The following is a 12273-nucleotide window of genomic DNA, read 5'->3' as shown; positions in this document are numbered from 1 at the left end:
TGATCTGTGTTTGTTGGCGAGGGTAGACACTTGAAGATCAGACGCAAGCTTTGTCAAACAGACGGTGGTCCTCTGCTGAGAAAAATGACTTTTTTTTTTCCTTTTCCTAAGGCAAGTAAGTGAGAATTTTAGGAGTTATGCTAGTGTTGAATTTCAGATCAGGTAAACTGACAAAGAGCCCTGCTGTGAATAGGAGTGTTTCATTTTGTACATTTTGGCAGCTCCTTGAAAGCAGATTGTAAGCCTCAGACTGTCAGCTGCTGTCTTTGATATTCCTTGATGTTGATACTGGATATGAAAAAATATTGTGCATTTGGTTTAAAAGGAGTGGGTGTGTGTGTATGCATGTGCACATGTGTGTAGTTAGCACATTAGAAATAACTTGAGGACAAAGAACCACTAAAAGAATCACAGGTCATAAGTCAGCAAGTAAAAATATCTGAATGACATCCCCCAGCTGCAAACCTTTTCTAGAAAGGCACACACCTTTACTTTTATAGAGAGTTAAAAGCAGTTGTGTCTGACCTATATGTTTGTAAGATTTATAATTGTCTTTGGTGTGCATATGAGACTATGTGTTCATATATAAATTAAATCGTCAGAGCCTCATCTACGTGATGAAAATGTATTAATTGATGTTTTATTAGCAGAATACTCAACAATTGACCTGACTCTTTTCCCTTGCTTCTTTGATAAAATTTTACCTATGATATTCAGATTTATTTGAATTCCTTACAGATACAAAATTTATCTCCTTTATCCTGTGCTTTCATGACACTTCAAGTCAAAATGTCCCTGGAATATTTGTTCTCTATTAAATATTAATGCACATACATGTCAGATCTTTCCTCTAGATTGGTTGAATAGCCAGGGAGAAATACTTAGAGGCTTTTGGGCTGAGTGGATTGCAAGGAAGAAGGGAGAAATAGATTGTCAAAGGAGAGGCAGGATGTGTTAGCAGAGCTCTGCATCATGCGAGAAGAGTCACAGGCTCCTTTTAGAATCTGAGAAAGACTACAGCCCTTCCTCATAAAAAAATGTGCACGCATGTATATAAATATCAAATGCTGATGACCATCATAATTTGGATTCCCCCCAGAACCAGAGCCAAGGCAAGGATTTGAGGGCAAGTAGTTTATTTGGACAGAACAAGAAGCTGCACTGAGGTTGACATGGAGGAGAACAGGCAGGAAATAAAAGACACTTTCCACAAAGGCGACTGAATCTTAAGCCCACAGAGCACTCTGAAAAATGATGCAAAACACACATCTCAGTATTATCCCAGCCCAAAGGCCCCAGCACACATCAGTCATTGGTCAGAGTTGCCCCTGCTAGAAGGTGAATTCACAGGCACATCTATTGGCAGTGTGAGGGGCAAAGTTGGTTCTGGCAGCCCAAGGGCAGACCCATGACAGACATGCAGGAGTTGGCTATGGGAACTCAAACTGGCATGCATGGCAATGGTCAAATAGTCAAGGGAGTATGGGTAGGTAAAGTTTGCTACAGGTATATCTCAGGACCCCCTATCCACTTGCTCTCCTAAAGGCCATCCTGGACCAGTCTCTTAAAGAATTCTGATTGTGAGGAAAAGGACACTTACAAGTGAGATGACCGATTTGGAGATGACTTCCCCTATTAACATCTTTGAGAAGGGTAAGTTATATGCCCAACAGTATTTTCAACTTGTAAAATTATTCCAGAAGGAAGGGATTCAGTGAATCAGTGGACACCTTCAGAAAGATTGTGAGGAGTCCTGAGGACTCTTTAAATTCCTCTGACTCGTTGTGTCTCATAGGGCCACTCAGCTGACCTCTGTTTATGATTTTCCATCCAGAGGATGGTATAAAAATGGGTTTTATCATCCTGGGGAAGAAGGGTGCCCAGGCCCAGGAAGCCATGAGATGAGTAGCTTCAAAGCCCCTGTGTGACACTCTTCCTATTTGTAATCTCCTTTACACCAAGCTATGAGTTGAGTCAACAGGGCAATCCTATCTCAGACCTTAGGAAACTGAGTCTTGAATATCACATTGATGTACCAGAATCATCCAGTGAGTCACTGTCACAGTAGGAATTAGGTGCTAGAACATCTAAATTCCAGGGCTTTCTTTAGCTGCCCAGGCCTCACCAGCTGCTCCTGGAAATGGGTGTTAATAATAGGCCTGGTCCTCCCAAGAGCCAGAATGACTTATTCACAACCTGGGGACAGGGTTATCCAAAGAGTTGTGTTAACTCTTTCAGGCCATCATTCCATGACAAAGGCCAGCCTAACAACCCTGGAAAACAGTAATAGTGCTTGCATTTTTCCTGCGTTCACTGGTCTGGAATTGTGAGTTATCTGATCCGTTTTGTACTCGTGTCATTGGCATGTCTCTTCCCATAATGTTTTGGCATTAACGGACAGGGTCAGGAACCCTGCTGAGGTCTCTTGAAATGTTTCAATGAGTGAAGAGATGGCATATTTCAGTTTCTTATAACTTTTTATATATTTGTACAGTTAGTGTACAACCCAGAAATCCCACTTCCAAGAGAAATGAAAACCTAGGTTCACACACAAAAAACTATATGCCACTGTTTATAGCAGCTTTACTCATAATTGCTAAAATCTAAAAACAATCAACTGGTGAATGAATTACTGGTATACCATGATATACTGTGGTGCATCCACTCTAAAGGATACTACTCAGAATAAAAAAATTTTAAAAAACCCTGAACTACTGCCACATGCAATAGCATGGGTGAATCTCCAATACATTACGTTATGTGAAAGAAGCCAGACACAAAAGACTATATACTGTATAATTCCATTCCTATGATATATTCTAGAAAAATCAAAAGTATAAAGTCAGAAAATTTAGATAGGTGGTTGCCAGGGCCTGGGGATTAGGGGAAGAGTTGACTACAAAGGAAAAACATAAGAGATTTTTTGAGTGAGGAAACTGTTCTATATCTTGTTTCCAGTGATGGTCATGTGACTATATGCATTTGTCAACATTCCTAGAATTTTATACTAAAAAGGGTCAAATAAATTTTTTGGGTGAGGAAACTGTTCTATATCTTGATTCCAGTGATGGTCACGTGACTATATGCATTTGTCAACATTCCTAGAATTTTACACTAAAAAGGGTCAATAAATTATACCTCAGTAAACCTGACACCCCCACCAAATAAGATAGAAAAAATGGTAGATCCATGCAAGGTCGCCAAGATGGTAGTGACATAGGAGAGGATTGGAAAGAGAAGTGTCATGAGCCATGCAGAGCACAGACAATAATATAATAATATGCCATGGTGTCTCTTTCAGAGACAAAACAGTGGACAAAACACTTGCTATTTCTGAGCCCAGGAGCCCAGAAACCTTGGGCTTGACCCATTCTGGCAACTATTATAACATTATTATATTTTCTTAAAAGCGAGTCTCTCTTTCTCTCACGCTGTCCCACACACACTCACACACAGAGAGAATAACAAGCTTTTTAAAATGCAAGTATTTCCATTACTGCCAAAGGTCAGGCTGAGGATGAAGCTCGAAGCCTCGAATTTGTCCAGCTGTCATCTCCCAGGCTCAGTCAATACTGTGAATGTCCAGTTCTATCCCGAACATACCTACAAATACATCTACTTGGAAAACACTGGCACATAAATTTAGAGAGGTTTAAAGTGGGAATGAATACCTCAATCTACGGGGTGGAAAAAACCTGGGCCCTGCTCCTTGTGGGCAACCCAACTTGTTTGAACTGCTAAAAACACTCAGGGCAAAACAAGGAGAGCCGAAAAAAATAAGCTTTTAAGAAAACAGTTCTCTCAATATTCCTAAGTTTAATGGCTCAATATTTAGCATGTGTTTCATAACTCCAGCTTTCTTTGGGTGGAGGTAGGTAGGGGAAATGGGAATATAGAAAAGGGCTTTCAAAACACTTGCTATTTCTAAGGCTTCTTTTTTTATGTACCATAATGCATGCAGCCTTCCCCGGCATGGGGTCAGGATGTTTCCTTGTCATGGAATTGATCACTAATGAGGAAAAGTGGGAAACTAGGTTAGACTACCATGGAAAATATGAAGAACCCTGGCGAACGTCAGCCCAGGTTCTGACGATGGTTCCAGGGTTATTGGAAGAACTCCTTTTCTTTTCCCCTCTTTCCTTCAGGATTCCTGAGCTGTGATGTTCCAATGAATTATCAATAGGTCCTGCACCCAAGAAGCTTACGGTTGAGTGGGAGGAATAGACAGACAGGCAGATCAATAGACAAGTAAACCAATGATCACAGCAAAGTGAGATGAGGGCTGCCACCGAGGGGCAGAGAGGTCAGGAAGCCGACTATAGTGGGCCTAGACTGTCCCTGTTTGTCTTTGGCCCTTTTACTTGCTAGCTGTGTGCCTTTGGGCAAGCTACTCAACCTCTCTGAACCTCAAGTTTTTTGTCTGTCAAGTGGAGATAATAATAGCACCACCCAAAAACATGTTTGAGAATTAAATGAGATATGTATGCAAAGAACTTTGAACAGTGCAGGCACGTAATAAGCGGTCATAAGTGATAGCCATGACCATGATTTCATGGAAAGGGAGGAGACTGGGCGGAGACTTCACAGCAGCAGGGATGTTTAAGGTGAGTCTTCAAGAAAAAGTAAGCACAAGCCACATAGACACAGAGTACCTGCTTGTGTGGCTAGGATGATATTTTGAACAGGGGAAGAAGGATATGAAAAGGGTTGTGGGTGGGAAAGAACCTGATATCTTCAGGTTAAGACCCAGGTAGGACCTTTGGGGGACCTAAGAGGTGATGGGACCAATGTTCGAAGTCCGTCCCAAATGCAATGTGATATCCATCAGTGTTAAACCATAAACTATGAGCTACATTTCTGATTGACCTTTAACAACTGGATCGGATGCTTTATTTTGAAATGTTAAACCTCAAATTTCTTCACAAGATTGTTGCTTTTGTAGTTATTGCTAAGAATGCTGAATCTCCCAGGGACCTGTGGATGGGGTGGTACCATTTTGGAAGATGAAGACTGAAATGTGGGCAAAGGCAAAACTGGGAAGTGTTGGTCTTTGGAAACGTCCAAGGAGTGGGGCAGGAAAAATCTGGTGAAAAATTTCACGCTGGTTGAGTGACATGTGAAGATAACTCTGGTGGCCCTGGGGAATGAATTTCAGTGGCAGTGCCAATTGGGAATGGGGAGTATTGGTAGATCAACCCCCCTGAGAAGCCTTTTATAAATATATGATCACCCTTGGCTCTTAGGAGGATGGGGCTGGGAATGGGTTGGACAATCCAATAAGGAGATAGAGTGAGAAGAATCCTGAGACAGAAATTGTTAGGAAGCTGTTAAAATATTACCTCGTTAACCTTCTTATTTCCCTCTATTCACATTTCTGTCCGGTTTCATTTCACCCTGTGCCACCAATCAAATTAATAGCAGAATGTGTACAAATATTCTAAATGGCTTTTACACTTATGCCAACCCATAGGTAACTTCCCCAGTCTACAATCAGAGGCTAACCTCTTCTTTCTTCCTTTTGAAACCCACAACTGGGGCCTCATAGAGACTGAATGTTGAGGCAAGGCAGGGGCTTTCCCACCCTTCCCGTGCACTCAATGTTACGAGGCCTTCCAGTAGCCTCTGCTCTCAGATGCACTTGTTAAGGGTGTTGCAATCTCATCTTAGTTTGGAGCCAAATCTTTGCTTGTTTTTGATATCTAGAATTTCTACTTCAGTTTTCACACCATGTTTGTTTATTAAGTCAGACACACACACACACACACTTATAAAACAAGGGTGAAATCAGGTTCAAGGGAGTGTGGTCACCCAAAGCTTTCAGGACTAGTTGGAAGTTACCAGCAACCTACTGTGTGTATGATTTGGTGTGATTGCTGTTACTATTCTTTTTTGCCATTAAACAATACACGATACTATTGTGTCATGTTTAATGATTCTCTATTGAACAAACTTGGATTTTTAAATGGAACTATGATTTAATCAGTGAATATTTTTCAAGAGCCAGGAGCATTTTTTTGGTACCCCAAGAACTTGATCCAAAGCCTACTCCAGACACCAAACATCCTTTCCTATTCCATGACAACTCTTGGAAATTCATGGAGCTTTTATTGTATGAACTTGCATTTGCTTTGTGTTAACTTTTTGTGAGTGTTAATAACTTCCCTTCTCATTTTCATCATCGCTGATAAATATTTATTTAGTATCCACTACATATAAAACACCATGTAAGTATTCTATGCACTGTGCTCAATTTGGAAAATTTTAATTAAAAAAAAGAGAGAGAAAAAAAAATATATACAAATAAAGAAAGATATTCACCATACTGCAAAGTAAAAAAAAAAAAAAAAAAAGAGAGAGAATAGTATAGCGAACCCCCATATAGCAAAATTCCAGAATTAACAAAATTAACATTTTATCATATTTTCTCAAGATAAATAATGAATGTGTCAAAACAATGTTATAAATAAACATTGATGATAGAGCTAAATCTCTTTCACTTCATATGTTTTTGTAGGGGGTGAGTGATAGTTTAAGTTCTCAAGAGAAGGATTCCACACTTACATGACTTCCAAAAACACCTAAGTTCACATGTAGCTCTGTGACTTTTTAGGCAAGTTAATCTTTCTAGGCCCCAGTTTCTTCACATGTGAAAGGGGAATAAAATCACAGCTACCTCTTAGGGTTTTTGTGGGGTTTATCTGAGCTAACACATGTGCTTGATGTCTAGTAAGTGCTAAGAGAGTATCAGCTACTGTTATTCTTTTTTGTTTTGCTTTGCTTTTAACCAAAACGCTTCCTTGCAGGTTCACAGTCCAGTGCAGAAACAAACAGAAATCTTTACAACATAATGATAAATGCTGCAATAGAAGTTAGTACAAAGAAGTGGAGATAAGAAAGTGAACAGGGAGCCAAGGAAGGCTTCACAGAGGAGAGGTGAACTTTGATCCATTTCCTGGAGAAGGAATCTGGTTTCATCAAGGGAAGAAAGAAGAAGTCACCGCAGGCAGAGGCCTGTGCAAAAGATGACTGCATGGAGACAGTCTGATGGTGATGGGCCCACAGGATCCGCTGTGCAGTGGGTGGAGGGGAAGAGCTGTGGGTGAGAAAGCGTTGGGGGCATGTACAGTTTCGTGCAAAGGCTAGTAGACCAAAGAGTGTACATCTCCATGTGTTTGTGGATATCTGAGTCTGCTTCTTTCTGGGAACTTCATTCCATTCCATATTTGAACATTATGATGTTATTTATGATAAGACTTGTAAATAATGTCCCTCCCTCAACACATGCTCATTCCTGTAATGTAGGTAACCCACTGATAAGCCTCCAGGGAAACACACTCAAACGTGGTTAGGCTACTATAGTTGTGATGCCATTAGCATTGACAACCATGGCTACCTGGACAGCGGCCATGAATTTAGGGCTCCCTAAGCTCCAATGGTCCTGTTATATAGTCTAGAACATGCAGTGCTGCTTTTTATGCATCTATCATCCAGCTGGACCTAGGGAGAAAGTCCAAAGTCTCTGGACTCAAAGAGAGATGTGCTGTAATCCTGGCTCTGCTCTGCTGGTTTTTCTTCATTTGATCCCCAGACCAATCTTCTCTTCTTTTCTGCCTTTCTCTTGCATCAGAAGGCTGACCCCTACGGACTGTTCTTCCAGGCACTGTCACCTTCTGGCTTTTGTTGGGTTCAGGCAAAGGGAGAGTCTAGCAAGTTGTGGGAAGGCAGGAAGAGAGAGATATTTATTCCTCTCCCTTCTTCCCAGCTTCTCTCTGCTCCTTAGTAGCTACCCCTCAGCTCTCCCCACTCAGGTGACCCCTGTTCTCTGCATCTGCCCTCACCAGGCTCCCAGGACATCTGTTTTCTCCCCATGCTCCCTTTAGGTCCCTGCTCTTGCCAGTCCCAGTGCCTGGCTATCCCCCGTTGGTTCCTTTAGCTCTGCCCACACCCCCATAAAGAGACCCTTTACTAAATTATTCTCAGTTAGACCCTTTCGAACATGCTTTTTTCTGCTGGGACTTTAATCCAGTCAACTCTGTACTAGTTGTACATGACTTTGTCCAAGGACCTTAACCTCTTGGAGTCTCAGGTTCCCTACATGCAAAATCAGGATAATAATGTTCTCTACTTCTTAAGGTTGTTTGGAAGAATCATGAGATCATATGTTTTGATTTAATATTTTTAAAGCCTCTAGCACGGTGCCCGACACACAGAAGGCCCTTAATAAATATTAGCTACTGTTGTCATTGCAGTTACGACCGAAAGTGCGATCATTATGAATATTCAACAGAGTTGTGGGATGTCAGATCTGGAAGGTACCTGGGACATTGCCAAGAACAACCCCATCATTTTATACTGGAGGAAACTGAGGCCCAAAAACCTGGCCCAAATTTACACAGCTAATTAGCAGGAGAGCTAAGGATAGGACAGTTGAAAGAAGGCCAGCTGTGTTTACAACAATTCTGTTTAACTTCTTTAATGAAGATGTTGATTCCTTCAGTGATGTCGCCCACTTGTTTTAGAAATGAGTTTCATAAGTCTGACTCCCTCTACTAATCCTTTATTCGCTCCCTCTGAGAAGAGCATCCTGCTGTCCCCAAATAAGCAAGAATCCAAGAGAAAACCCCTGCTTCACGGTTCCTACTCCCCACTGCAGACTCATTTGCTCCTGAGCTCTGAGCACTCTCACATCCATCACCTCTCCGCCAGCCCTCACAGGCTCAGGAGTGGCTGGAGCTCAACAATGCCGCCCCGGGCGCCCCCCTGCACCACCCGCAGGGAAGGCCACTTTCGGGATCTCCCCTCTGTACAGAGTGTGGTACCCAGCTAGTGATCGCACCCAGCTCTTGCTTGTCTGCTTTTGAGAATCCACGTCAGGCAATCCCAGTAGAGACAGACCCCAAGCACATATGCCTTTCACCCACACGCTTTTGAAACAACCACATAAATAGTGAACACATGGTCTAGCATCCTATTACTTGCATTCAGACCTTTTGAAGTTTTAAACAGATACGCAAATAACCATGCATTTCAGTTCACCCCAGGGTAAACGGTGCATTCCCTTCCCAAGGTCAAGTCATAAACGTTTAATTACCTTTTTCTTTTCCCAAACAATCATCAACTTTAAGTTACCTTCTTCCCCTTACTCTCAAAATGTTCTTTGTGCCCAGTCTGCTTGTGTCTGCCAGTACCAAGCTGACATTACCCGATCTTACTGCACAGAAAGCCTGTGTTTGCAAGATGCCCAAATAAGTGGTTGATTCAGGGAAAAAAATATTAGTCAAACCATTTGTTTCACTGAACTAATGAATCAGTTTGGGTAAAGTAGGCCAGCAGGTAGCCCAGAGCAGGCAAAACTTCATGTCCTAGGATGATCCCTCTCCTTCGTTTCAGGGGGCTGGGCTCTCGGGGCGATCCTGCAGGAACTGCTTTGGGCTCAAGGCAGCATTCTCTCTCAGCAGCTTGTTCTGCACCATTTCCAGCCATCTGACCCACTTCTCAGGCCACCTTCAGCCCAGCCACAAGCAGGTTTTCACTTATCATACTTGGATGTTAGAAAGAAAAAGCTAAGACTTGAGCTCTCTCTTGTTTCTTATCTGTAATATGTGATCTTTTAAAACAAACCACCTCTTACCCCCACTGCCCGCTAAAAGGTAGGGGAATACTTGCTGTAGTGTGTACAGAACAGGAATTAAGAGAACCTTAAAAAGTAATAAAAGAATATCGAGAAAATCAGTGTTTCAAAAGAAAATTTCAGAAGCAGAGGAAGAAAACTACCATATGTAGCAGCTACTATGCATCATTCATTTCTGCACACTTAACTTACTCAGTCTTTACAGTAACCCTGCGAGGTCTACAGTACCGGAGACCCATGTGCTGTGGTGCAGATTGTTCACTGTACAAAGGACACTGGGGGTGGGAGGAGCAGAGGTGTTGGAACACAACCTGTGTTTTGTTCAACATACTGGAGGAGAGGGCATCCTTCTCTAATTTGCACAAAAACGTTGTATTAGCTTGGCTTCCACCAAAGCAGGTATTAGGCAAGAATTTGGATGCAGGCAGTTTATTGGGAAGTAATTTCAGGAAGCACACGGGGAAGTGAGGTGAGAAGGGGAAGGGAAGAAGGCCAAGGAAGGGTGAGGTGATACGTGGTTACCCTTATGAAAAACCAAGGTTTAATCCCACCATGCAACCTCTGAGAGGCTGTGGGTCAGGCCTCAGAATTGTCCTAATGGGGGCCAAAGATCTGGGGTATTTCTTCAACAACACTCATCCCTTACGGAGTAAAGGTTGCTCCTGGGGCATTAATACCTTGAACCTGGGTCAAGCACAGTCGAAGGCTAGAGAGCCTCGGGTGGAGAGGAACACAGGAGGCCATCTGTATGCTTAGGACTGCCTACAGGTGACCTGAGGAGGGCCATAGGTTGACAGACTGGCTGAGCCAGAGTCCTCAGAGAAGCAGGTTCTCTGCATCCAGACATGTTTTGGTCCACGGGACATCTGTCTGTCAACTGGTCCTCTTACGGTAAATAAAAGGATCATAAAAGTGTCAATTATCCTGCCTTTGAAAGGAAAGTAAATGGCAGAGGATTAATCCCAGAGGCTGGATGCCCAACCGCATTCCAGACATGGGGTCATCACTTTATATCATTTACATGAATTCTCAGTAATGAATAATTCCTTTTAAAATATGAATAGACTTAGCTTCTACTGCATCTAAAAGTCTTACCAGCATTTTTCATCTCCCTGAATTTGTTCAGCACATTTCAACTTGTGAAATGGCTTGATTGCCTAGAGGTTAAATGAAGACAAGAATGTCTAGAGCTCCCGGCACTCCTCAGGTATGTCCATGCTGCCCTGTTTGTCTGTCGTATTAACAAATCACAAGCGCACACATTGCTCATCCTAAAGTCCTAAATAGCCAGAATTGCGGTACAGGTTTGGAGTGTGGTGATGGCTGTGTGTGGGTTTATGCATCTGGATCCTTCCACCATTCACCCACCAGCCCTGCGTGAATTGCCAGCCCTAATGACACCGTGAAGCCCCTGTGCCCTGAAGTAAACATTAAGGTTCCGGCTGGGTGCCCGTGGCAGGATCTCCTAGTCATGCAGTAGCTGCGGCTGCTGCTCTGAGGAATCAGGGATTCTCTGTGCCTCACCAGTTCTGTTCCCCAGGCTGCCAAATGGTGACCTAGAAGCTTCCACAATGTGGTGTTTTTTGTTGTTTCATGTTTTTGTGTCCTAAGCATTTTGTATCCAGAGAGAAAAGAAGACAGGAGAGAAATCAACTCCAATTTCAGCAAGGCATTGGTATGCACAGCATCTTTTGGGAAAGGCTAAGGATTGTGTTTGAGGAGCAGTGTCTTATGGTTAAGTCCAATGTCCCACTTTAGAGATGACAAAACCGAGGCCCAGGTAACTGATGTGGCTTGCTCAAGGCCACACAGACTCTGATCTCTCTGTGCCCTGGGGTCTCTCTTCTGTTCAGGGATGTTGTATTCTCTCTCCGCACTGCCAACAGAAACAACCTCTGTGAGCTCAGGAAAGTCATGTGATGTGCTGGTTATCTCTGTGTCCCCTCAGATGCATCCTCTGCTCTTCCTTGCCCTGCTCTGTGTCCAGGAGGCTGGGACCACTTCCTTTGCCCCTAGCATCCAGTCAGTGCCAGAGGAAGTTTGGGGGATTTATCCTCCATTTGCCTTCAGGTCAGGTCATGGTTTTCCCAGTGGCTGTGCTCCTCAGGAATGGCTGTGACCTTGGTCAAGCAGCCTCGTTCCAATGGCTGCAGCCCTTACCAGATTCCTGCTACACTGCTCCCTTCTGTCTGCTCTGAGTCTGGGAGTAGCAAAGTTTCCCCCTGTTGCTGCCCCTGGAGACCCATGGCTCTGCTCCTTTATTCCATCCACACTTCTGTACAAAGTCTTTTCGGTTAACCCATTGCAGGGGGCAGGGGGTTCCTGCCAGGCCAGAGGATATGCTTAGAGGATGTTTTTTTCCTTTGAGAAATGGGGATAAATCTGTCTACTTGGTTTTGGTGAGGGTCAAATAAGGTCATGTATGTAAACCTGCTATGTCTGGCCCAGATGAGCACTTTTTTAAACCAGCCGTCATGCCAGGGTTTTGGTCCACCCACAGCTTACACCTTAACTAGTTTTCACATTGACATATGACAGTAGCACCCCAAGCAGCCTCCTCCATCTCTCAGGTCAGCTAAACTTTTACCTCACGGCAGGGTCTTACAGTCTGCATTTTGAAGGCAGTGAAATTGCAATCTGAT

Source organism: Neophocaena asiaeorientalis, unplaced genomic scaffold, assembly GCF_003031525.2.
Source record: "Neophocaena asiaeorientalis asiaeorientalis breed wild unplaced genomic scaffold, Neophocaena_asiaeorientalis_V1.1 scaffold400, whole genome shotgun sequence".
Taxonomy (NCBI): Eukaryota; Metazoa; Chordata; class Mammalia; order Artiodactyla; family Phocoenidae; genus Neophocaena; species Neophocaena asiaeorientalis.
This window is presented reverse-complemented; position numbering follows the sequence as displayed.